Source organism: Neofelis nebulosa, chromosome 10, assembly GCF_028018385.1.
Source record: "Neofelis nebulosa isolate mNeoNeb1 chromosome 10, mNeoNeb1.pri, whole genome shotgun sequence".
Taxonomy (NCBI): Eukaryota; Metazoa; Chordata; class Mammalia; order Carnivora; family Felidae; genus Neofelis; species Neofelis nebulosa.
This window is the reverse complement of record NC_080791.1, coordinates 13,588,121-13,604,148: the sequence shown is the minus strand read 5'-3', so window position 1 is coordinate 13,604,148 and position 16,028 is coordinate 13,588,121. Positions and strand designations below refer to the sequence as shown.

Below are 16,028 nucleotides of genomic sequence, written 5' to 3'. Positions count from 1 at the left end.
GCACACCTCCTCCACCTCTGTCTGCCCCTGCTGCAGTGGCCTTGGAGACCATGGGCTCCAGCAGGTGCAGCTACAGAATGGGGCAGGGTCGCCTGGTCTGCCTCTGCCCTTGCACGGACAGTCACATTTATTGTGCAAAGGCATAGAGACTGGGGATAGATTTGTTACTGTGGCGTGTCCCTTCCCCTATATCGATAAAGTTAGTTACTGCTGCTAATCTCAGGCCTGCCACTAATTGGTGAATAGTCATTTTCCCACTCCTGGGCCTCAATGTATTCATTTTTAAAAAGAGGCCATTAGACTGTAAGATACAAATAATAACTACTATATATTTTATACTCGCTGTATCTGAGGCAATGTGCTAAGTGGTTTCTAAACATGAATGCACTGACTCTGATAACTACTCTATGAGATAGATCTCATTATATCCTTAGAATGAGGAATCTGAGTTGTGGGAGTGGGGCACAGGCCACAGGGGAGTGGTGGCAAGGCCGGGGGTGTTAAGCAAGCCTTCCAAGGTCACATAACTACTAATGGAATTCGAACACAGGCAACCTGACCCCAGTATCCCATGTTCTTACTGCTGTGTTTTACGACCACCCCAAATCCATCAGGCACAACCTTCAAAGATATCCCTATTGATTTCTAACTGTCTGTCCGTATGGCTATCTTCCAAATCAAAGTGAAAGTCATTTGAGAATAGGAGGGATGGGACACTGGTGCCCATAAACTTCCCCTTCTCCCGGGCTCCAGAGCCTAGGACAGGGTGAGCATAGAGTAGATGTTTCATTAATCCTGCTTGAATTAAATGGTACAACTCTGAAGTCAAGTCAGATAAATGTACCTCCTGTTTGGCCAATCTGACTCAGTGTGAGTGCATGAGTCCTAAGACAACGAAAACCCACAGCCACTCAGCCTGATGATTTGATAAGTGTCCTTCATTCCTTTGGCAAACGGGCGCCATGCAAGCTGCTGGAAAAAAAGTCCCCTGCAAGGCACAGCCTCTGCTCCGGGGAAATTATGGTCCCGCCAGTGAGGGAGCTTCAAGACACTAAAGTGAAGGGTACAGAGGATGACTGTTACCCAAGTTCTATGCAGGAGTATTGCTGTATACAACTAGTTGTATGCTAGCGAATGTTGAGCAACTTGTCCTCTGGGGGGAAAAGGCTGCTCCTCATTGGCAGCATTTGCCAATTTCCGTGGTGTAAATACTTGTCCCGTGGCTGACCACAAACTACCAACGTGATATCACGGAACCCTGAGTTGGAAGAGAGACGCGTGCATGGTGGGCTCTGAGAAGCCCATGGGAACACACTCTAGCACCCACTGCATACAGCACACGATGGGTTGTTCCTCGCCTCTGCCTTGAGACACCTATCAGAGAACCCCTGGAATACAGATGACCTCTAGGAACAGTCTCAGGGCTGAGGGATATTGGATACTAAGGGATACATGAAATGTCCTTAGGTTTTTGAAGGCAGAGAGAGAGAACAGATTCTCATCTGTCTAGGCCGGTTTATGTCCAGGCCTGCCTGCAGGCACAGGGATGGACCAGGTGACCTCCAAATGTCACACTCAGCCTAAGGATTCTGTGATGCAGGCAGAATTTGCTCCTAGCTTTCTTCTGTCACAAGGGACGTGTCAGGCTTTCTGTGGACCAGAGTCAACAGTACCAGTGCACCCAGTAGAATGCCATCAGCAAACATCCTCAGCAAAGTTGCTGACCTAGTATTGAACAGGTTAATTGCGGCCAGTGGGATGCTCAGCCGCCAGGAGGATTTCTAAGACTCCGGAGTCCACAGATCTGGAGAATGCAGACATACAAATGACAGCTTCTGGCTCTTTAGGAGGGCAAATGGGCCTGCCAGTGATGGGGCCCTCTCCAAGGGTGCTCGGACCCTGGGAGCCCCTCCCCACCAGTCCAGCCCTGGCTCCCTTGCCCTGCATGGTTGCCCCCGCCCAGCCCTGGCTCCCCTGTCTGGCACACCGTCCCTTCCTGCATATTCATCATTCTCAGGGCTCACGGCCGTGGTCTGGGGCCTCTCATGGGAGTTTGCAGATAATGTCACGGGCTCCTGGAACCTCATGGGGAGGGCAGGGAGTAGCCTGCCAAGGAGGAGGGAGGGTGTGCATGGGATCTATTCATTTCCTATACACAGGAAGCTTCGGAGAGAAGGCAGACAAACTGTCTCCGAGACTAGCTCCCTCTCCCAGGGACCACTTCCCCTACCGGGACAGGCAGGCTGCCAAGGAAGGGCTCTGGTGAGGCCTGCATCTGAAGACTGAGCCTATTTCTAGAAACAATCTAGAAGGGCCCAGGGCCTACTCCCATTTCTGAGGGGTACAGCTCCTATATTCAGGGCTAATCATTCCGAGGTATCCAAGAAGCAAAGAGGTGGGCTAATTTTCCTCGGGTCCAACCTCAGGCACAGGATAAAGAACAGAACCCTGTGAGACTGCTTGGCAAGCATCATCACCGCACCGGGCAGATGGAGAATGAGACGCTCAAGTTCACTGGCAAGTTACTCGTGAAGGCAGATTTGGGAATCAGGCACCCGATCCTTGGTTCACTGCTTACACAGGCCCCAGTAAGTAATACAAATGGTGATCCACCGGAAGCTCAGTCTTTCATGGAAGAGCCTGTGGATGAATTCAGTAGCAGAGGAAAGCTAGTCTCAGCAGTTGTCTGGCCTCCCCTCTGATTCTCCTCCCCCCGCCCCCATTAAAATTAGCACACCACAGAGTCAACCTGGCTTTCTAAGGGCAACTTGCTTTTCCCCTACCCCCTTTCCCCTGCCTGACCTCTCCATCTCTTCCAGACACCTTAGTTCTACCGTGTACCTGTCCACCTGTCATTGGTTGATCCATCCATCCATTCTTTCCTCGCCCATCCATAAACCCACCCATTTACTTAACTATTATATATTGAAAACCTATTGTGTGCCAGGAACTCTGTTGGGAAGTCAGGACACTTTACTTCTAGCTGTGTAGCCTTGAACACATTGCTTAACCACCCAAAGCCTTGGTTTCCCTATCTGTAAAATGGGAATAGTAAAACTCTGTATTTAGGGTTTGCTGAATAGTAAATAAAATACATATGCATATAAAACAGTACAGCACTTGAAGATTACCAGGTACACAGTAGCCTATCCTTACATGCTATAGAAGAGAACAAGGTCAATGTGATGGGGATCTTGACCTTAGGGAGCCTGGAGTCAAACTCCCATCTGATTGTCCGGCAGATCTCCAGACAATCCTCTTCTGTCTTCCTCCTCTCTTCCTTCCCCTATTCCCTTGGCTGTGGTGACTTTCTAAATGTCAGATCTTCAAAGAACTCCTTTCTGAACCCTCCCAATTTGGTCCCCATAACATTTTCTCCTTCTGTAGTGTCGTTCCCCTCAAACTCTCTGTTACCTAGGACCTTATCTCATCACCGTGTGCCTGTTTATAAACCCTTTGATGGCCAGAACTGTGATGATGTTCTGTATTCTGTATCCCCACAATGCCCAGCACAGTCACCTGTACAGAAATACTTGCTAATTCAACCAAGCTGCTGCCCCCACCAGCCCCATTCCCGCTCAATCTCGCTTCCAATGTCAAGGTTGTTGATTTTATTACCAGGAAATTATCTGCATATTCCTACCTGCTTTGCTTACCCTGCTTTATATCTCAGATTTAGAGGTAAGTTAGACTTTAGACTGGCTTTTAAATATCCCCAGCTGATTCTACTACTGCAGCTGATGCCTGTAACATTTATTTATAACTTTGCAAAATTGGCCAGTGGTTAAGATATATAAACCCGAAGGGGACTCGTGCATTTCCAATACATTAAGGTACATTTAAAACATGCTGTGTCTTACCAGGGGCTTTAAGATACACATTACCACGGGAGCTAGAAGGACGGGAGCAGAGTAATTGGCTAATGAGAATTCTGAACAGTGACTGGAAATATGGCAGAACTGCCCTTTGAGAACTGTGCTCACACCTATTAATGAACTTTATCCACGGCTCTAAAACACAGCTCTGTGTTTCAAACACAAGCCCAGGAGGCTCTGCGGCTCGGATGCTGTTGCGTTAATTCACACCTAGTTATGGTGACTGGCACCAGCCTTCAACACTGGTCAGAAGAAAACGCTGCGAAGTCCTAGGATAATTACTAAGTCTGGATTTATTTTATACCAGGTGCCAGGTGTTGATATGGAAGGACATGTTTTTCTAACTCTATGTGCAGTACTAGGAAGAGGGGGGGATGAGTATGCTCTCATGTTCCCAGTCATGTGGGGACCATGGGACTGCATACATATACATATCCTGCCATGTAGGAAGGACTACGACATAGCCAATAGAGGAATGATGTGGGAAATCCAGTGACTTTCAGTCTTGGACAGGAGTCTGGATTCCAGGTAGGGTCTCCCATGGTTCATGGCCCTGCAGTGAATATTGACCCGGTTGAGGAATAGTTCAAGTCTAAGCCAGCAGAAACTGTAGGGTTGGTGAACTGTTGGCTTTGTGTCCAAGACAACAGCCATTCTTTTCATAATGGGAGAGGGAAAAATATAGCTTCCCACTGAGCCTGTGTGTGATGTTTATCTTGAGTAGGAATGTCGAGGTTGATTGCCAAGAGGCAACTGCCTTCTTTGGAGCTGTTTATTTAGCTTGCAATGACTTTTGAAAATGCCCTCCCACCATCTTTAAATACTCTCCTCCATGGGTGGGCTCCCAACAGCCACGTTTGTGCATCTGCCCAGCACTTTGGTCACAGATTGATGGACTGGGGAGGGTAGTCAGGCCAATTTGCTCAACCGATTTCCCTTGTTGTAACTCTGACCCTTCTGATGACGATCCCCAAATCTGTATCTCCAACCCATCTCTTTCCCTCCAAGTTCAGACCTGTATGGCCAGCGGTCCACTGGACAGAGATCTGCCTGAATGCCCCACAAACCACTCAGGCAACAATGTCAAACATAGCTTACCCTTTTCCATTCGTTCCTAGACCCAGACACCCAATACTTCTGACTTTACCTCCCAAACACTTTTTAACTCATCCCCTCCTTTTCCAACTCTGGTTTAGGCTCTTGGCCTGAACTCCTCCTGGCTGACCCCCCTGCCTCCTGCCTGGAATCCCTCGAATCTGTCTTCCACACAGATTGAAGCACAATCTGATCTGAAATACACAGTGGCTTCTCCCTAAGAGTTTGTAACCTGAGAATTAGAATGCATTCCCCTCCTCAGTGTCTCCCTAGCATTTACAACCCCGCTTTCAGGCTGTAGCCCACTTCTCCATCTCCATTCCCTGCTTTGTGACTGGCATTCCAGTAACCTGGGACCACCTGTATTTCCATGAAGCTCTAGGCCTTCCAGACTCTGTGTCCCTGTCCTCTCTTCTCCCCTTTCATATTTGATGAATTCCATCTCAGCCTTTAAGACCTCTCTCAGCGATGACTTTCTGGAAGGTTTGTATGACTCCCAGTCCCCCGAGGCTGGTTAGGGCCCCCTTTTCTATGCTCCTATGACAACTTGGCCGCATTTCTATCACTGCACTACACACATTGTAATATAATGCTTTTTTTTTAGGCTTGTCTGACCCAATAGACTGTCAGTAACTTGGGAATAGAGACAGCATATATTTCTTTCCTCTTAGTGTCCTCAACCCTTGATAAATATTTTAGAGTATATGAATAAGTGAATGAATGATGTGGATGCATGTCAAGGATTGTGCCATAGGTGTAAGAGGGGAGAAGGAGCATATGTCAATGAGCCATTGTGCTCCCTGAATCTTGACTTGTATGCTTGAAAGAATAAGGAGGAGACGATGTTCTTGAAACTCACTTTCTCTGACGATCCTGACCATGCAAGCCTATAAGGAATAGTCATTCTGGGCATGGTGCTCATCAGGTAGGAAGTTTCCTGTCTATGTCATGCTGCAGGGAGCCAGGAAAGTGGAAGCAGGAGTAGTCCAGGAATAAGAGAACACCAGTTCTACTGTTCATTCTTCCATGTGCCCCTTGACAACTTAATTGACCCCTCTGAGTCTCGATCTCATTTGAAAGTAGAGTAATAATTCCTGCCACTCAGGATCGTTTTGATGATTGAGCTGATGGGTGTGAAACCCTCAGAACTCTACTCAGTAAATATTCAACAGATGGCACATTATGAATTTAGTGTGACATCAACTTTAAAAATCACTGACTCTTGGGGTGCCTGGGTGGCTCTGTCAGGAAAGCGTCTGACTCTTGATTTTGGCTCAGGTCATGATCTCACCATTCATGAGTTTGAGCTCTGCTTCGGGCTCTGTGCTGATAGCACGAAGCCTGCCTGGAATTCTCTCTCTCTCCCTCGTTCTCTGCCCCTCCCTGACTCGTTCACTCTCTCCCTTTCTCTCTCTCTCTCCCAAAAGTAAATAAACATTAAAAATTGTTTTTTAGTCGAAAAAAAAAAAAGTCACCAGCTCTTCCGTCCATTACGTGCATGCCATTAGATCAGGGTTTCCCCAGTTCCAGGCTGTCAATACTTTTGGCCAGATAATTGTCTTGGGGGCTGTCTTGTGCATTACAAGATATTTAACAGCATCTCTGGCCTCTACCCACTAGATGCCAGTAGCATGGCATCTCCCCTGCCATCCAGGAGTTAAAATATCTCAGAACATTTCCACATATTCCCTGGGGGGCAGAACCACCTTTTCTTAAGAAACACCGCTCTAAAAAGGGAAGTGACCTCTGTTGCTCTGACTTTTTCATCTGTAAAATGGGGAGTATTTTCATGACACTTGAAAGTGTTACTTGAATCAGGTGTGCTAATGGTTCTGCAATTGTTTTGAAAACTTCAAAGTGCTTTTCAAATATAAAATAAGTGTTTTGACAGATATCATCAACTTGAGTACTTAAAGAAAAGCCAGCATATCCTCAAGCTACCAACCCTCCCCCAAGTTGCCCAAGAACCTCTGTGAAATGGAGTCCCCTGGGGCCAATTCTGTCCCCAGATGTTGAGTGGAGGACTGGAAGGTGAGCTCTCTCCACCAGCCTCGTCATGTTGGTAGCTGAAGACTAGTCTAACCCAGCCCTGTGGGCATGAGGTCACAATGGGACCTGCGCTGAGCTGCAAGGTAATATTCTAGAATTCTCCCTAAAACTCAGGTGGCTATTGAGCCTGGTAGATTTGGAGGTCTGACCATTTCTTGCTGCCTATAGACAAGTTTCCATATCCCACACTGCCATTGCTACTGCTTAAAGTTTGCACTGGCAATAAAAGTGAGTGATAATTTTAACCCCAACTAAGTTAAGATCACATGAAGGGGACCACAAGCAGCCAAAACTTCATGGGGTGTAACAAGGATCTGATGAGTTCAGTGTTCAAGTCCTATTGCCACAGCGGCACTGGTGAGATTTTTTTCTGGCCAGAAGTTTGTGAACCTAGAATGTGGGTTGGAAGAGAATGGAGCGAATATTTGGCACAAATGATGCTCCAAAATTTACCTTTTATCTCCCCTTTTCTCCAAGCTTATCCCTAAAGAGATATTGGAAAACAGAGACAATTAGACAAGTACCCTGAGTGATGTCACATCGTAAACCACCTTCCAAAGGGCTCCCGCCCTAACAGTGATCTCTCTTCATTTCTCAGATGCCGGTCCTCATTCCTAGCGTACATTGCCAGGCAAGTGTAGCTGCTGGCCCACTCCAGAAACCCAGCAGTTTGGGGTCAAGCCCAGATCACTAGCTCTGGTTGCCCTTGATCCCTGGGATATTCCCGCCTTATGCTTCTGGCATCCCTCCCTTCAGATAGACTTTGCACAGGACCACGGGTACAACTTGAGATGGTCCCCACTCTAGACCTTAGAGGGTGTGGGGTCTCTATCTATCCCTTCTTCTTCAGAAGGCCCTGGACTCTTATAAAGCTTGGTCCAGCCCCTCTAAAGGGACCAGAATATGCAGTCTGTGGGACAGTCAGCCTTTCTCAACCCACAGAAAGATGTGACATACGCTCCCTGAACAATTTTTTTGTTTTGTTTTATATTGTTGCCTAATGAAGAGGAATCATGCAAATAATTCCACCTGTAATAAAAATCTGCTCCCTGTGACTTTATGGATTAGTAAACTTCGAAGCAGCTCACATAATTTTTAAACTCTTTCCTCCTATAAGGGGGTATCACAGTTAGCTCGAGGATGGGCGTCATTAAGCACGGAAGGAAGGGCTCTTGGCCAAGCAGACAACCTCCTTGGGCCTCAGTTTCCCTGTCTTTAAAGTAAGGAGAACAATCCCAAGGCTGTTGTTAGCCGTGGCGGGCAGGGAGGATAGAAGGAAGGTGGCCCAATTGAGTAGAACCAGGAAAATGTCTGCCATAAAGCAAGGCCACCTGGCCTATAAAAGCATTCTGGAGGGCTCTGGGTGCAGATGCAAAGACAGGAAACTGCGAGACAGGGAATTGGTAGCAACAACTCCAGGTAACTCGGCTTTTTAATTAGAGAAGCCTTCAGCCGGCAGCAGAATTGCTTCCGCCCCGCAAACCAGAGACCTGAATCGTAGCAGTGCAACATCCAGCGTTTGCACTTGGTAGTAACAGGGGTACAGTAAGGCCTCCCTGCTCCATGCCGCATCATCCATTAGAAAACAAAAAAGGTACAGTAAGTGCCACTGAGCTCCTCCATTAATTGCTAAGTAAGGGGAAAAAAAGAGAAGAATAAAGTGCTTTTACCTGCTCGGCTGGATAATTAAAAGCTGCCTGAAGCACTGCTAACCTTTTCATTATGGCAGTGTTCATTATAAAGCCAGAAAGAATTAACTACACTGCATTATCAGATATCGAAAAATATTAATAGCAAAAGTGAGAAAGGGAAAGGAGGAATTTTGGGCGAGTTAATTAAACCACACGTCCTCAATGACTTATTAAGTGACTGGTCGAGCTTCCTGGAGCTCGGTGAGTCCCAGAGAGCATGCGATGTGTTTCTACTCCTCAGGAAATGAGTTTCCAGCCCCGTGGACTTGTATTATTTTTCCTTCCTCTATTGCAAAATTCTTGTTTGTCTCTCTTCGCAAATACTGCCGAGTGAGTCAAGTCCTGGATTGGGACCATCTTAGCGCCAATAGAGTGGGAGCTGGTTGAGAGCCCTTGAAGGCCACTGCTGTGGGGACCACTGTGGGAACGAGACCACTGTGTTGTTCAGCAAAAGCCTTACAGTTCTTCTGTAACGGAGCAGGTGAGAACATCTTATAATGAGGTCCCTTTGCTGCTTCTGTAACCCAAGCCCGTGAATGAATCCAAGAAGGGCTCACCTTGCCTATCAAATTCCCTTCTACAGGGTCTGGTACTACAGCCTGGCACAGGGCATTGAGGGGGGATGTGCCCTTGGGGCCTCAAGAGCTGTTTGGAGTAAGTTATCCATGCTCCATCCATAGAGCAGAACACGGTCAGAGCCCAGCTGCAGCAGGAAGGCCAGCTGAGCGAGGACTGTCATACTCGCAAATCTTTGGTGAATTAAGATGACATCCTCTGCAATACTCTTAAGTGCTTAGTCCAAAAAGGCATACGTACGGCACTGTCCTACATGGCAGTACAGGATGGGGGTGAAGATAGTAACGGGGGAGAGTTGGGGGGAGACAAGGAACATCTTCCATGGTGGAAGGAACCAGGGAGGGAATGAAAGCATTTTCATTTAGCAAAAAGCAAAATTGATGATGAAGAAAATGTAATATTGATTTCTTTCTTCTTCCTGCTGGCACTGAAACTTTAAATGAAGTCATAGAGCAACTGAGACTCCCGCTTTGATTGGTTGTACTTTGACCTAATCTCATTTTAAGAGTCTAGTTTGCATGATTGTTGGTGACACGCAAGAGGTTTCTCTTTAAGCAGGGTACGGTTATCGTTTCTCCAACATGACATTATGACAATCAGACACTGTTCTGGGGAGCTCCGAGCCTGTCCTTGCTGATGGGTTTCTTCCCTAGGTGGTACGTTGGCCCCCATGGCAGCTTTTCTCAGAAACTCAATGAGCACTTGCCCAAAGAAGAGCTTTCCAGAAAATGGGTGTAAGTGATGGCTTATCCAGCTGCAGCCTACATCGAGGTAGTGGGGACAGGAAGGCTTTGGCTAGTATGTGAATGAATGTCAAAATAGCAATAGGGGCAGAGTCAGGAGGTTGAGCAGAATGGATGAAGTCATTGAAATAGACCCAGTGGTCACGTGTCTTCCTGACCATGATTAAAAGCCATGTTTGCACAGGTACCTTCTTGCATTTTGTCAGCCTGCACATAAGTATGTGGAGCGGCCTATGGGGGCTTGGCTGTCCCGGCAGCAGGACCTTCTCCCTGTTAAGTAAGCTTTGCATGTAAAACATTTAGAACAGTGTCTGGCACTTAGTAAGCACTCAATAAATGTTATTGATTCTTCAGCATCCTGCATCTTTATCTGGAACTTTTCATGAGCTTCCTTTATCTTGAAATGCCTTGAAAGGAGAAATCTAGAGATAACATAGAAAAGGGTATGAACATCGAATTTTGAACAACTCTTTAGAGGTGGATTGCCCCCTGGAATGGGAATGGCATGCCCACCCCCCCTCCCCACCCAGCCCTGTGATTGGAAAAAATTGTAACTTTCTGGTTTTTCACCCTGTCCTTCTAGGGGTGCGGTGTGGGGTAGGGAGAGATTAGAATCAGTCTTTTACGAATTCCCAGATTTGAGACCAAAATTGAAGTGGGCCACCCATGACCTCCAGCATTCAAGCCTCGAGTGTTTGCTGACCGCTCTGCCTCTCTCTTCGGAATGCACTTAAAGGGTGGGCTTCTTTGGCCAGGAGGAATACTTCTGCTTGGGACCATATAAGATATATAAGAAGGGGTGCCTGGGTGGCTCAGTCGGTTGGACGTCCGACTTCAGCTCAGGTCATGATCTCACAGCTTGTGAGTTTGAGCCCCGCATCGGGCTCTGTGCTGACAGCCCAGAGCCAGAGCCTGCTTCAGATTCTGTGTCTCCCTCTCTCTCTGCCCCTCCCCCACTCACACTCTGTCTCTCTTTCCTTCAAAAATAAATAAACATTTAAAACAAATTTTTAAAGAAATATAAGAAAACCCTTTGGACCTTGGTGACTGGGAGCTTGGAGAGAAGGAAGAAAGAGGTTGCCCTTGGGTCCTTGTGCATTAGGCCAGGCTTCCAAATATATCACACACATTCCCACCTCTTTCTCTTGGCTCAGCCTGCAACACTTCACTCATCCCTCCCAGTATTCTTCCTGCATGGACCATCTTCCAGGTCTCCCGTGTGAGGTCCACTACCCCAGGTCTTCTTCAAGCAGATCTAGTCCTGGTGACTCCTCTTAGCTTCCATAGTGTTATCTGAACTTCTCATGTTCACCAGCCTGGAATGTTTGGCCTATCAGTTTCTCCATTCTAGAGAGTCTGATGGCATTGTGCTCTCAATCTCTTTTCTGTTCTGTGGGATTCTGGAATGAATGGTCATTCAAAGTGCCCCTCTTGTTGGGTCCACAGAGCTCCATTGGTTTTTGGTTTGTGTCTGTATTATAGTAAGTATTTTATAGCATTTCAGTGAGATGCCTGTGTTATTGTCCATTCTATTTGGGAGCACTTGGAGGGAAAGCATCATTTATTTATGTTTATATATTTATCGTGCCTGGAACAAGCACACTCGGTAGATGTTTGTTGGGTCAAAATGAATTGAATTGAATAGCACTTATTCTATATCTACCACAGGCTCTAATTTGGCTCTGGGCAAAGGATGGGCACACACCAAATATTTGCTGAGCCTGAATTAACCCCCTTGGCTGTCTCAGCCCCCTCAGCCCCTCCACACTGTGTGATGTTTCATGGCTGTATAGTGAAGAGATGGTACATGGCTTTCTGGGTCCCCCTGAACTTGCTCGTCTTAAACCTCTGCAGCCACAAAACAGATCTAGGCGGCCAATACCCTCCATTTTCCTTTTTATCTCTGTAACTTAATTTATCTCTGTATCCTAGAAAACCACATAACTATTTAGAAAAAAACTACAGATATGTTTTGAAACCCTAGGTTTCCAGGCTATTCCATATAAGGGACTTTTTCTCAAATGCCTCATAATCCATGTGAAACATAGAAGTAATCCATTTATGCCCCCTTCTAAGCACTGTAGTGTCTGCCACTTAATTTGTGACTTCAGACAAGTAATAACCTCTCTGGGGCTACATCAGTCCGTCTCCAAGGCCCCTTCCTGCTCTAACATCTGTGCTTCTGACGCCTTTTGGAAGGCCCATTGATTAGCTAACTTAGCCATTTTTTTTTTTTAACGTGTATTTATTTTTGAGAAAGAGAGAGAGACAAAGCACAAGTAGGGGACAGGCAGAGAAAAAGGGAGACACAGAATCCGAAGCAGGCTCCAGGCTCTGAGCTGTCAGCACAGAGCTTCACGCGGGGCTTGAACCCACAAACCGTGAGATCGTGACCTGAGTCAAAGTCGGACACTCAACCGACTGAGCCACTCAGACACCATTTCTAACCCCTTCTCTCTTGCCCTCTTCCTGCTATTCATGATTTTTTTTAAAAAAAGGACATATACTTACTTCTTTGTGGGTCCTCATACAATCTGAGTAGCCATGGGACCAATTTTGGACAGGGGCTTCTGGGGAAAAAAAACTGCTTTCCAAGGGAAAATGGAGAGATACAGCTTATGAAGTCCCTTCTTTCTTCCTGTCTTGAGTGAGAAGCTGCTAGCCATTCCATGGTAATGAGGGGGTGAGCATGAGGGCAGAAAACCAACACGTCAAGGATAGTGGAGTGCCCAACACCTTGGTGACAGCACAGAGCAGTGGATCAGCCCAACAAAGGAATCATGAATGCCTTCATGAGTCTAAACTACTATTAGGCAAGAGTTTTGTTGAAATTTTGCTGAAAAAAATGTTGCCATGAGCATCCCTGACATACACCTTTCTAATTTTCAGGCGAGAGGATTCTTCAGGTCAATTACTTCGTTTCCTTGGGTCCTCCCCATGAGTGTTACTCCACCTTGACCAAACTCATAGGCCCGCCTGCACACGTGTGCACACGCACGCAATTTGTAGCATGCTTTATGTTGCACAAGTTTCCATGTGCATTACCACATTCGATGCTTCTATCCTGTGAGGGATGTCCTATCATCCCCCTCCCCTGTTTATACACGAGGAAACTTAAAACAGTCCCCCACGGTCTCACTGACTCCAAATACAACACGTTCACGCAACTCACCGACAACCCAGGTCAAAGTTCCACACCCCACTTCTTCCAGAGAGGAAGCTGTTGGCCTTATCCCGCCACCACCCTGGGGCACAGGCCCAGAGTGAGTCTTCAGAACCTTGGAGGACTCGCCAAGGCCCACACAACTCCACAAGGAGAACCGTGTCAGAGAGGGTGCCTCCCCACCCCTGGAGCTCAGCAGCCCTCAAGGGGGAGGCAGCAGAGACTGTCCCCCAGCTGGGGCCGGAACACAAGTAATTAATAGGTGATCATGGAGCTGGACAAATGCAGACTGACAGCAGGCTTACCTATCTTATAGCCTGCGCCTTGGCTAACATTAGTTCTACAGCTAAACCCGGGCTTTGTTGACATGTTGTTCCCTTTCATTAATAAATAACTGCCCAAAACAATTACACTTCAGGAAACTAACCTTATTTTTCTCTTTCCCTCTGAAAGGTACCAAAAATTAAAAGCAAAGATGCTTAAATCAGCTGGAGCGCTCCTGGGCGGGTGTTCCTAAGTGCAATCTGCTTAATGGGAAAGACCTTTCGGGGGAAGGGCAGTCACTCTGCAGCTCCCCCGGAGGGGCCACGGGCAGGTAGAGATAGAATACACGGTTTCTCCATGAGGGCCTGGCCCTCTGCTTATCTCAGGATCCCACTGTCCAACGGACTTAATTTACCTCTCCAGTCTAGCTCTTCCTGGAGCTGCAGGCACATGTCAATCTTCTTTTTTTTTTTTTTTAAACCAATATAATATCATGAAAAGATCGTGACACTTTAAAATCAAGCAGTCCCAAGTTTGAGTCTGAAAGCTGCCGCTTATTAACCGTCTGTTTTGCACCCCTTATTTGACTGTTCTGATTATTTCTTTGTTGTTGTATAGCAAAATACTCCAAAACCTAGTGGCTTAAAACAACACCCATTTATTACCCTGCAGTTGCTGTGGGTCAGGACTCCACGTGCAGCTGAGCTGGGCCCTGTGCCCAGGGTCTGCCAGGCTATAGTCAGGGAGCTGGCTGGGGCTGCACACCTCTCCCAGCTTCACCCACGGAGGTACGCTCCGGGCTCCAACCTCACTCACTTGACTGTTGACGAGACGCAGGGCCTCCCGGGCTGTGGGCTGGAGGTCTCCCTCGGTTCCTTGCCACTTAGACCTTTCCATAAGGCAGCTCCCACCGAGGTAGCCGGCTTGCATCAGACTGAGCCAGCAAGAGAACAAGATGAAAGTTAAAGTCTTTAATAACCTAATCTCACAAGTGACATGCCATCACTTCTGCCGTATTCTTTTCATTAGAAACAAATCTCTGGGTTTGGCTCACACCCCAGGGGAGGGGATTGCATAAGGACACGAATGCCAGGAACCAGGATCACTGGCTGCCGGTCTAGCAGCTTCTGAACTGCATCTTCTGAAGCACGGTTTCCTCATCTATAAGTGAGCATTATAATAATTCCCTGAGAGGTGGGAGAAAGATTCTGATGAGATGCTATACAGCTTAGGGCCTGGAAGGATGCATAAGAATGCATAAGGAGATAACTGTCCTTCCCCCTCCTCTGCCTGCCACATCACGCTGATACGCTCAGAGGTTGATATGCAAAGAGGCTTTATGGCTAGTTCCACTCCCAAGAATGAAGCAATATGGATACAGAGAGCAAGTCAGAGGTTTCCAGGGAACAAAACTGATGGTGGGGGAAACATTTGAGCTCTCCGGACAGGGTCAGAGGCTGGCTGTCCCTGAGGCAGAAGGCCGGAGAGATCACTGCTGAGAGGCTGAGCCCTGGGTGATCTTGAGAGGACAACCAAGGACCAAACCCCAGCAAATGGCCTCAGGAGCCAGGGCCGTCACAGCCCCCATCATAGGCCAAAACCGCCACCCTCCCCAAGGGCTACTGACAGCCCCAGAAACGCTCCCAGAGGGGGTCCATAAATCACAAGATGCCTTCTTCCCCCAAGGTCAGCGGACTGTGGAGCCAGCTCTGAGCATGGATCACTCTCGCTTTCCTTCCCTAATTTCCCACCAGTTCATTAAAGCTTGACCTTCTGGGCTCCTACGGCTACTGCGGATGTCCAGCCAGAGAGACCATTATATTTTAAAGGCTGTTAAACTGTCCAATGATATTTTAGCCTCTTTTTTTTTTTTATATTTGATAGCAAATCATCAATCACTTGTGTAAACTTCCAAGTAAAAACTAGGGAGAAAAAGATGGAGAATTATATGAAATTACAGTGGAATGAAGCAGTTAGATTTCTCTCTATCAGCCGAGGCGAGGCGAGGTGAGATGGTGGTCAATTATCTTTTTCCACTCACTGATAAATCGCCAGCACCATGGAGGCTGTCAGTGTCTGACTCATGACAAGCAGAGAGGGGGGCACTGGTGTGACCAGAGAGCCGGGGATGCAGGCTAGCTTTACAGCTGGTACTGGGGCTTCTCCAGTGCCGACCTTCACCGGCCGGCCAGGATAGCAGCCCGGGCCCCGACCATGTCCTGGGATAACCCCTTTCTCTTCTGACCACCGCCCCTGCGACCCCCTTCCTCCCCTCATCATGCAGGGGACAGCGGAGACCGCCCCCAGCCTTAACATGCAGAGGCGTGCTGCTCTCCACTCCTGTGTCCCAAACTGACCTCATTATTTTCCTCACACATTCCTTATCTGAGTTAGTGGTACCATCATTCACCCAAGTGATTTAACTAAAAACATCCTCGTCATCCCCGACACCTCCCTTTTGCTCCCCCCTCCCCCACTGACCCCCACCGGTGAATCCACCTCTGCGCTTGGTCTATTGTCTACCACAATTATTTGGCAGACTCACCCCACCTCACATCCCCCTGCTGTTGCC

General features: G+C 47.5%; 3 long non-coding RNA genes across 5 annotated transcripts in view; 1 reads left to right on the top strand and 2 right to left on the bottom strand.

Annotated features, from left to right (window-relative positions):
* Positions 1 to 920: 920 nt before the first annotated feature.
* Positions 921 to 7,176, bottom strand: LOC131486838 (uncharacterized). Its single transcript, XR_009249479.1, has 2 exons — positions 6,939 to 7,176; positions 921 to 2,640 (listed from the first exon to the last, which is right to left on the bottom strand). It is a non-coding gene; the product is annotated as an uncharacterized LOC131486838 (long non-coding RNA).
* Positions 7,139 to 9,330, top strand: LOC131486840 (uncharacterized). The gene is made up of 3 exons (XR_009249480.1): positions 7,139 to 7,376; positions 7,497 to 9,191; positions 9,294 to 9,330. It is a non-coding gene; the product is annotated as an uncharacterized LOC131486840 (long non-coding RNA).
* The window catches only part of LOC131486837 (uncharacterized), a 57,640-nt gene continuing 50,031 nt past the window's right edge, over positions 8,420 to 16,028 (bottom strand). For 2 of the 3 annotated variants that reach the window (XR_009249478.1, XR_009249476.1), the window contains exon 4: positions 14,099 to 14,390. This is a non-coding gene — a long non-coding RNA (uncharacterized LOC131486837). Of the gene's footprint in view, positions 10,452 to 12,540; positions 12,600 to 14,098; positions 14,391 to 16,028 lie in introns of those variants that run through there. The other variant, XR_009249477.1, reaches the window with a different exon arrangement.